This window comes from Lactuca virosa, chromosome 4 (genome assembly GCF_052849685.1).
Source record: "Lactuca virosa cultivar CGN04683 chromosome 4, Lactuca_virosa_CGN04683_v6, whole genome shotgun sequence".
NCBI lineage: Eukaryota > Viridiplantae > Streptophyta > Magnoliopsida > Asterales > Asteraceae > Lactuca > Lactuca virosa.
Window position 1 is genome coordinate 232,777,652 of NC_136429.1, and position 11,258 is coordinate 232,788,909.

Below are 11,258 nucleotides of genomic sequence, written 5' to 3' on the forward strand. Positions count from 1 at the left end.
GGTTGTGGTACCCAGCCAAATCAGGGTTCTTTGTCCAAGCATTCTCAGATGCTGATCTTGGGGGATGTGGTCTAGACCGGAAAAGTACCACTGGAGGATGTCAATTTCTGGACGGCAAACTCGTAAGCTGGCAATCGAAGAAACAAACATGTGTATCTCTCTCCACTGCCGAAGCAGAATACATTGCCGCAACATCATGCACATCTCAGGACATCTGGATACAAAGTCAACTTCGTGACTTTGGCCTGAATATGAAGAAAATCCCGCTATATTGTGATTCCGAAAGCGCAATTAGTATTTGTCACAACCCAGTGCAACACTCAAAGACGAAACACATAGCACTGACGTATCATTTTATCAAAGATCATGTGGAAGACGGTAACGTTGAAATTCATTTTGTAAGAACCACTGATCAATTGGCTGACATCTTCACTAAGGCCTTGCCTGAAGTAAGTTTTAACAAAATCCTGCATGGCTTAGGAATGATGGAAGCTGAATCTGTACCGAAATCCCCTATGTTTCAATAAAAGTTAGAAGCGAAATAGAGTGAACGCTCGGTCCATTTCGGGTTCGGTTCTTCTTGGAACCGAAATGCACCGAACGCTCGGTCCATTTCGGGTTCGGTTTCCCCGGTCTCGTTTCGCCTCTAATTTCTTTCTTTTGGTTTCGGTTGTATAGTATGTATACTCTTTTCTTGCAACTTTCTTTATACCTTTCTTTAATATTTCACAAAATCCAAAAATATTTCTTTCTGTTTTTAATTCTTTTTCAGAATATTTCATAAAATCCAAAAATATTTTTCTTTTCATTTTCGTTTCTTGCTTACTTTCTGTACAAGAATTTATCTCACTGTTGGAGCTGGGGCAGGTATCATCTCAATCTATGTTCTAGCTAAGTGTCCCTAGAAGCATGTTGTTGTATGTTGACCAAAGCCTCGAATGATTTTGAGTAAAGCCTTAATGACTTGATATATACAAATCTTGTCTCACCAATCAGGCTGTCAAATTTACTCTAATCATGAGCTGCCTTACTCTTCTGAAATTGAGTTAAGAGTTTTTCTTCTTTGTCAATCTTTTATGGCAGAGGCACATTCGGTTCTCTTACCCACCTTATTTTTCTCCATCACTGTTCGATTCACATTTTGTAACCCTTGAGACTCTCAGCAATAACCACTGAGGTTTATGGTTACACAATTTCTGTGTTAATGATCTTACTTTCGTCCACCATGAATTAAGTGAAACCCAAAATCCAACTCCCATAATGAATTGACGGTGAACTCTTCAAAGTTCTAGCTATTATTTGTCACCTTATGAAATCTCTAATTTTCTTTTTGCGAGATCCTTATGAACTTGTTTTTCACCAAGACTTTTTCTTCCAAAAGGATCCAGTTTTTTTTATGAGATTTCCTATTAGCAATTTTCAACAAGTCACTGAATATGTTTCCTGCCTACTTGTTTAACAGGCCACATTGGTCTCACAAGTACTTCGTTCTGTTTCGGTCTTATATCAAGTATCGAAATCATGAATTGAAGCGAAAGCCACCCTTAATAGCTTTAATTAAAAAGATGCCTTTCAATGCTTCTTCACAAGTAGTTGATCGTTATTCAACGGGAATCCACACAAGCACTTTAAAGCCTCTCTTGACTTTGAAGGAAGAGATTCGTGCCCGGGATCCACTGCTTAATGTCTCAATATACATCACAAATTCCCACAAAAAGTTTGCTTTATTTCTTTATCTTTTACACTCTTACGCACACACATTCAACATTCACAACAAGGTATTGTTCGGTTCTTAACGAGTTCATGCAGACGGTTTCAAAATTAAAAGCGATGGGTTGGTGTAACGTCTTTGAGTCATTATGGTAATAGCAATTTTATTGAAGATTCATCCGATGACTCAGCAGGAAATTTAAACGCTTGACGGTTTGAATTATGGATAAGTTTGGAAGGCGCCAGAATTTGAATTGGTCATCATGCGTCATCTCTACTTTATCGGGGTTGCAAGATGTCAAATCACGCTTTTTCAGGAGTCGTTTCCAAGATTTCAGCAATCATCACTTACAATTTCTCTCTCCAAGATCGTATATAAGGGCTAATTTCTGTGCGACTATTCCTTACCACACTTCAATTCACTAGAGCAAAAGCAGACGATCAATTTTTCACTGTTCATCTTCTTCCTCGTCAAGCTTCATCAATGGCAGAATCCTCCTCAGTTCAGGAAACCACTGCACGCTCCACTCTTCTTGCAATCAAGCCCAATCAGAACCTGCTGATCGATCTCTCACCTTTTCTCTACGATACGTACATGTATCAAGTGGTGGAATGCCTGAAATATTCCCCACTCGTCAAAGCCCTAACCACAGTCGAAGTTGTTCCGATGTACTGTCTCTCTCAAATCTATTCCTCTGCAACGTGTGACAAAGGGGCAGACAAAATTTTCTTCGATATTCTTAACCAGAAAGCCTCAATCTCCAGGAATCGTTTCTGCTCTCTTCTAGGGCTTGCATCTGAAGACTCCATGGTTAATCCCGATTCCATTACCACAGGTCAGCTCTTCTCAATGTTCTACAACATGGGGTATACTAAAACCCTAACCACTGTGACAAAGTTCAAAAAGTCCTGCCTTCCTCCTCAATGGAATGGCCTCTTCACTCTACTCTTCAAAGGGATTTCTGAACGAAGTGTTGGATCTGACGGTGCGAGCAAGTCCTTCATGACTCTGCTTTATGGTGTGTATCACGGTCTTAATCTGGATTATGGAATGGTTTTATGGCTTCAGCTTATTCAGAGTTTATCATCTTCCTCTCGCCACACCGAGATCTCTTGTGCTCGCTTCTGGACTATTATCACTCAGTGGGAAATGGATCGTTTCCATGTTCCTATCATGGTGGACTCAATGCTTTCTTCCATTGCTACGTTTTATACTACCAACATTATTGTTACTCATCCCTCAAAGTTTCTTTTTGTTGGTTCCATTCCTGAGTCGATGTCTGCTTTTGTGCCTCCTTCAAGCCAGCTTATTCAAGAATACAAGAAGCTTCCCTCCTCTGGTCCAAGGGAACTCACTGCTGACATGGTGAAATCAATTGATGATGCAGACAAACCTGCAAAAAGAGGCAAGAAGCCAGAAGTGAAAAAGGGTGATAAGGGGGGTCAAGTTTCAAAAGTTCAAACCCCTAGGAAACGAAAGTCGGAGAAGGCAGCACCAACTCAACCTAAGCCGAAGAAAGGCAAGAAACCCGCTCGCCGGCTCATTCTTCAATCCTCAAGAAATTCTGACTCAGAATACGTGCCTCCTAATCAACCCACAATTCTTCCCAGTGAATCTGACAGCGAAAGCTCAGAGGATGAGGGTTCGGTTCGTGGTGATACCCCGCCTCGCTCGCCTACACCAGAGGTACCTGTTCGGTCCCACGCACCTTCTCCTCCACCTGTCTCTGTTCCTTTCTCCATCCCTCCTATTTTTCCTGTCATTACATCTCAACCATCCTCTACCATTCCCATTTCTGCAACCATCTTCTCTGAGGCTACTACTACCACCACTACTGGAGTTCGAACCAACGTATCTGATACGGGGGCTCGTTCTTCAGCACCCGAACCCCCAGTCACTACCGAACCTCCAGTTACTACCGAACCACCATCTCCTACCCAATCCACTGAAACCAACACTGTTCTTGGAGGTGAGGACTTGGAGTTTGATTCCACTTACTTCAGTCCATACCGTGTCCAAAGTGATGATAATGACGATGCTCCAGTTACCAAGCGCCATCTCAAGGCTGTTACTGATAAGCTTAATCAGCTACTTTCTTCCTCCTCCACTGGTGCTTACTCCGAAACTGCTCTCAAGGCCTTGTTCTCTTCGGTTGTTCAAGAGCATGATGTCTCTCTCTCTGCCGCAGCAAAGGCTATCGATGCCTCTACATCTCAATGTCAGAAGGCCTCGCTTGCTGTTGAGGTCTCCACGAAAGAATGCACAGAAGCGACCGCAAAAGTCGAAAAACTAATTTCTGAGGCTCAACTATTCCTAGAGTCTTTGTAAGCTGCCGCTCAAAAGAACTCTCAGACTGTGAATGCTTCAGTTGATAATCTCCAGCGTTCTCTTGAAGCTGAAGGGACTAATCTTGAAGTCGCTCGCCTGGCAATTGAAGCTGTCAACGAAAAGCTTCATAATAATGTTAATGAGCGTTTGACTCAGCTGGAATCCGAACTTGCCATTGAAAATCGGATTATGGATGAGTTAGACAAGCGAACCTCTCAGCTGAAAATTCAAAACATCAAGCTTCGCTCTGCCACAAAAGAGCTTGATGATTTAAAGTATGAAAGAGAGGTTATTCGAAGCTCCGTGGGTGACGTTCATTCCATTCTGTTACACCTTCTCGACGCTCATGACTCTATTCTGACTATATCCATTAGACGCCATTTAGCCGAAAAACTCAGACCTGCGTTGGATATCTTGAGTCGGATAGAGGGTGTTCCGGTGACTTCTGTCAAAACGAAACAAGGGGGAGAAAACGTTACTCAAGCTGGCAAGTATGAAACTCAACCTCCTCCCGAACCCAAATCAACAGCTGCACCGAAGGATAATGTAGCTTCGGTCAGCAAAAGGGATAAAAAGAAGAAGAAGATTGGAGAAGATGATGAAGATGATGATGATGATTTTGAAGATATCTTGGGTGAAAATCCCTCTAACCCTTTTCAGAAAACCAAGCCCACTGATAAGGAGCTTGAGAAAAAGATTGAGAAGGAAACGGTTGAGCTCGAGAAGAAGCAAAAAGAAAAGGAGATCTTGGAGAAAAAGAAGTCCATTTTTCCATAATGGACCATTGAATCGCTCCAGAGAGAAGCTATAGATGAACCGAGTACTCATTGGCTTGAACCTGTAATGTCGTTCGGTCTTGAGAACTCGAAGGACGCTCAATTTGATATGCCAATCACACGAAAGGCATTTATATTTCATTGCTTCAACTCAACTGTTGTCATTCCCTCTCCGGACCCGAAGGTAGATCGGGATCTGTGTGAATTTTATCTGGAGTTCGCTCAGCCACAGTACTTGACCTGGAGCTCACAGAAGATTACTACGGTCAAGGTACTGAAGCCTTATTCAGCTGGAAATTTTGTCAATGTCAAGTTTAAAGTGACCCGAGGCTCTGACGGCTCGGTTCATAATTTTTCCCTAGCTGATCTACCGAACCTTAACCCTCACGACTGGATACTCCTCAACAATATTCTGCTGTCCAATCCTCAGGAGTATCAGCCGATTATTGACCATATCAAGCGAATGCTTGTTTGTTACATTCATGAAGTAGCGAAAATGGATCAAGAAATCGCATCTGCCATTCACAAGCGACCAACGATCAAACCAACTGGAAGAACTGGCAATGTGAACGTGATGGTCAAGGGTAAAATCGACCCTAAATTTCATATCGTGATGTTCGTTAGGGGTGAAAATCAAAAATGCCTTTTTGCTCTTTGTGATAAGCACCTGTTCTCCACTGCTTGCTTGGAGCATATTTTGGAGATTATTCACAGGTGTGATCAGAATTCTACAGTCGACAAGAAGTTTTTTACTGATATGCTTCGCTGGTATATTCAGTTTCGGCAGACACTTCTTGCTATCATTCCTCGGCTGTTCAAAGTTGTGAAGAAGGTGAAGGCTACTCAACCGAAATAATCTCTTGCCTCATTTGACGCAAAGGGGGAGATTGTTGGGTCGAATAGTGTTGCGTCATGGGCTCGGTCCTTAGCCCAGTTTTGTTATCCGGTTTGGGCCTGTACAACCATGATTGTTTTTGTTTAGGGTTTTGTATTTAAGGTGCATGCATGCAGCCTTTATGAGCGTGCTTTTGATTGTTATTATTATTTTTTTGTACTACAAACCCTAGCTCGCCTCTACAGTGGAAGTTCTTAGTCGAGCTCTGCTAAGGCGTGACTACATTTGAATCATTAAACATCATTTGATTCTATATTGTGTTCTTTGTGTTTATTTGATTTTATTGTTTAACCTGTTGAAGATCTAATCGATCTAAGAGTTTTTCAATTCAACAGGCGTCAATTTCGTCTTCCTTTAATTTAAGAAATGGTAAAATCATCTTGTGAATTTTCTTACCAATCTCACAATCAAGGTGCAACTGAGTAATGTTAAAGTAAAGCCTTTTAGCAATCAAACAAAAAATGTTACGTTGTTTTAAAAGCATCAAATTGTCTCATTGCAAGTAAATTAATTGATCCCTAGACTTAAACAAATCCGACTCGATCTTCGCAATCCACATTCGCCTCTCATCGCTTTTTTACGAAACCCAGCTGATTTGATCAGTTAGGTTAGAGTTTGTTAAACGTGTTCGTTTTAAACTATCACTAATGCTTGAAAATGTAAATTTTACGTCATTTAATTCATTCTCATATCTAGACACATGTATATTTAGAGATTCAAGAATTAGATTTACCTTGTTGATCAGCTATTCGCATTCATTGATTTGTTCACCAACTGGTTTCACTGTGAAACAACTATCATCCCTTCATCCACTCCCAGTAGTATTCTCCTGCGTCTGTGACCCATCACTTGTCACCATCAAACACCTTCCTGCGAACCGCGAACTCTCCTCTTTCGCAACGAACGCCCTGCCATGAGTGAGCCTGCGAACCTCGTCATCTTCCGAGTCTGTTGAGCACACCTCAACTCCTCCAAACTCGTTTTCAGCCATATTTTCCTGCACAATCAAAGCAGGCATAGAGTTATCAGCAACCTTTTTCTTCTTGATCTCCTCCAATTTTCTCATGTGGTAAGTCTCATCATCTTCTCCTTCTTTCTTCTCATTTAACCTTCTCAGCATGCAATCCTTGGCCAAATGATTTTTGCCATGACAATAGTTACAGTCATAGCCGAAGTCACCCATGAGCTTTTTCTCCTTCTTTTCTTCCTCCTTTTGAGAAGCGCTTTTGTTCTCCTCTTTCACATTTTCTGAGCATTAGCTGCCCTGCCAGTTTCGGTTCTTGTTTGATGGAAATTTATTTCTTGCGAACCGCTTGGGATTTGAAATCATTAAAGCATACTCCTCGTTCGTAAGATCACATTAAGAATGATCAGAATCAGGCTCATCCTCTGCAACTGTCTTTCCCTACGCAACAAGAGCTAGAGATCCCATACCAGAAACAACTTTCGCTTCTTTCGACACCTCACTTTCATGTGCCTTAATGTGACAACCGTCAAAATTGAGTCAAGTCAAAGTCAAACAAAGTCAACAATTCAAAACCAATCGACTCAATTAACCCTTGTATATTAGGGTTTACACTATGTAATTACTGTACAATGCAATATTTTAATGAGAGAAACATTATTTGGAAAGTTCGTGTGTTGAATTTCCTAAGTCTCAAATGCAGTAAACATTGAACCAAAACGATAAAAAAATTATTGCACACTCATCGGGAGTGTGTACGACTCTAAAACACGGTTTAACGGGGTTTACGAACCTTGCGTTGTGAAGCCGGACACTCAAATTAATCACAAACGAAACCTCTCTAAATCGTTTTCACTCTATCTCTTTCTATTTGAAATCTCTCCCAAATCTCTCTCAAAAGTTACTTTAACTTTTTGTAATCATTCGGGCCATCCCGACCCTTAACCGGGTCAAAAACCACTTGAAACGGGGTAAAAACGGGTAAAATAACCTTAAGGAACCAAAACCCTCCTATTAGAAGCGAAAACTCTCATGAGAAGCCTCTCAGGACCGAAGCCTCTCAGGACCGAAGCCTCTCATGAGAAGCCTCTCAGGACCGAAGCCTCTCAGGACAGAAGCCTCGCATGAGAAGCCTCTCAGACAGCCCATGCGAGAGGTCTCGCAGACGGCCCCTTTTTACCGGTTTTTCGACTACGACTTCGTTTTAACTCCGTTTTTCATTATTTTAACGTGGGATTTTCACCCAAAACTTTATTTTATAAACTAAGGCCCCAAAATATATAAATCTCCAGGGTTTTTATAAAAATGTATTAAAAGAATTGGTGGTTGGACTAATTATTGAGTGAATATTTGTTTTTCCTTATTTTATGACAAAAGCAAGCCACCACCACCTCACTCTATGATCAGCCATTCTTTCCAACCACCCCTTGTCTCCTTGGGGGACCTTTACACCCTATCTCCACCTCTTCCCACGTTCTAAGAGCTGGAGGATTGGTCATCTCTCCTCATTCTCCTTAAAAGCCCTTTCATTCTACACTTAGCAACCAAGAACACTCTCCAAAATTCTCTCATCTTTTCTCTCAACTTCAAGAACTTCAAGGCTTTCTCCAGGGATTTCTTTCTTCAATTAGTAAGTATCTTCATCATTCACATAATTATTAAACTCCATTCTACTCAAATCATTGATATCTTACACAAATTCCATCTTATTCGGTGTTAGATTCTCGAATCATCAAGACATCTTCTTAGTGTTCTTGGGTTGAACACTTCCTCTCTCTCACTTTCATCTACTGAAACCACATAAGGTGAGTTCATACCCCTACATTTACATGTTTTTCTTAAGTTTTAAGGGGGGAATACAAGTAAAATCATCAAGAACACAATTAAACTTTTTCTATCAGATTACATCAGAAAAGATGAACTTCGATCACGGACTGTTTTGGTCAACTTAAATATTTTAGTTTTCAAAACTGTTCCAGGTACAAGTAGTTCAAACTCTTAGCTTTAAAATGGCTACTTTCACATCTCCATATGATTTGTCTACAATTTATGATGATTTTTACAAAACTGCCTATCATTTCAGAGGCAAACCCGGACCAGTCTGTGATTATGAATATTTTCACCTCGGTTAGAGATCACTACAAATCATGATAAATTTTACGAACAAACTAGACTCATATTCCAAACTCTCAGAATTTGCGGATTTGGATTTAGAGCTTTGATGATTTTTCTATAAATTTTCTAAGAACAGTAACAGAAACTGTATACAACAAAAAGTTGCTGTCAATTTCATTTCACCTTGTAACATGTTGAGCAAGGTGTATATCTTTATGTGATTATATGTTATTGCAATATATGACATTTTATCTTAATATTTAGACACACATCAGTTTACAAATGGATTTGGACATATAAAATATAAAGAATAACAAGTGATTATAATCAAAGTACAACCGATACATTCAAACATTTAATGAACTATTTTGAATATAGTTTGCATACATTACTACGTACTACCCTTGGTTGATAAACTATAATAGGTATAGTTTATGATACATTACATAATACATACATTTAAAAAGGGTACATTTATACAAAGGATATTTTCATTAAGCAAGGTACGGCCATACGGTACCAAGTTTTCATAACACGTAATTCCGTTAATGACTTTATGAAACATTACATAACACATACATTTAAAAAGGGTACATTTATACAAATGATATTTTCATTAAGCAAGGTACGGCCATACGGTACCAAGTTTTCATTACACTACACGTAAATTCGTTAATGACTTCTGTGAGACATTCGATTCAATTTACAAATTAGTCATGTATTATAACCAGAGTCTCCTCGAGGGAGAGCGTGATACTTGTGTATAGATCTATATTGGATCTGACAAACCCACACCTTAGCTGCATGCAACAGCTAGACCGACAGGTCTGGGGTGACAAATGTCATAACATTTCCGACGCCTGAAGAACGTCGTTTCAGGCCAACTAGGTCATAGCATGGTTATAATAACTCACATGTGGTATTAAGAAACATAGAATTTACGGGGATTTCACTAAAATCAAACGAGTTTATGTCGATTTAAACTTGTATTGTTTTACTATAAGGAACGAACACTACTTGTACATTTCGGTCTTTGGGTTTTAAGACTACATTTACACATTAAGGAAAATATTGGATTTTCTGGAACGAACACTACTTTTACAAACAAAAGGCTTTCATAAACTCACATTAAATATAAACAAACATAGAATTTACGGGGATTTCACTAAAATCAAACGAGTTTATGTCGATTTAAACTTGCATTGTTTTACTATAAGGAACGAACACTACTTGTACATTTCGGTCTTTGGGTTTTAAGACTACATTTACACATTAAGGGAAATATTGGATTTTCTGGAATGAACACTACTTTTACAAGAAAAGGCTTTAATAAACTCACATAAAGTATAAATGAATATTGGAATTTACGGGAACTTCATTAAAATTAAACGAGTTTATGTCGATTTAAACTTACATTATTTATTATAAGTAAGAAAAGTTACTTATACATTTCGGTCTTTGGATTTAAGACTACATATACATTTTAAGGAAAATATTGGATTTTTCTAAAACAAATACTACTTTTACAAACGAAAGGCTTTTAATAATACCAAACAAAAGCTTATGAACTCACCAACCTTTGTGTTGACACTTTTTCAAACAACTTGTATTCTCAGGAAATCATTAAACAGGTAACCAAGTGCTTTTGAGGATGGGACGCTAAGGCGTCTACTATTTCATATTTTGTCAACATATTGTAATTGATTCGTAAACATGTAATTCATACAATGATGTAACTTTTTCAATTATATATATGTTGGTTGTGTTTTCTTGAATTACTATTACAATTGTTGTTATGACACTATACATGAAGTCCTCCACCCCCGTACATTTCCGCCATCCTTGGTTTGGGGTGTGACAGATTGGTATCAGAGCACAGTTTATAGTGAATTAAGTATATCAAACCACATAAGATATACAAACTATAAACACAATTGGGACTAATAGTCTCTGATTTGTGCATTTTTCAAATAAATATACTTTTAGAAAATAAATGATTTTCTTGATTAAAGTATACATACATACATTACATGCTCGCATGGTATCATAACTAGCGAAAACATAAAGCAAAAGAAGAAGAGTTGAACATTTTGAGTATGCCTTAGTATATGTGGATTAAGTCTGGGAAGGATATAGCCTGATCAACTATATCTGTCCGGGAATTGACTTGCATATACCGGGGGATGGTCAGGATGGGCAACAAATCTAACAAACCTAATAACACACTACAAAGGATACTTTAAGAACTCAAAACTAAACATTTACAAATACTATAGGAGTATTTTGTGTTACTATAATAAATTATCTGAGAATTAAATAGGTCTTTATTTATAGATCAATAGCTGATAAGTGGATGCGCTAAGGTCATATGTAACTAAGATGCTATAGACTTAGAATTTATGTATCTTTGTTTCACTTCCTGTCCTTGTTTGGTTGTGGTCTTGGAGTTAGGGTCATCTATTCGAAGGA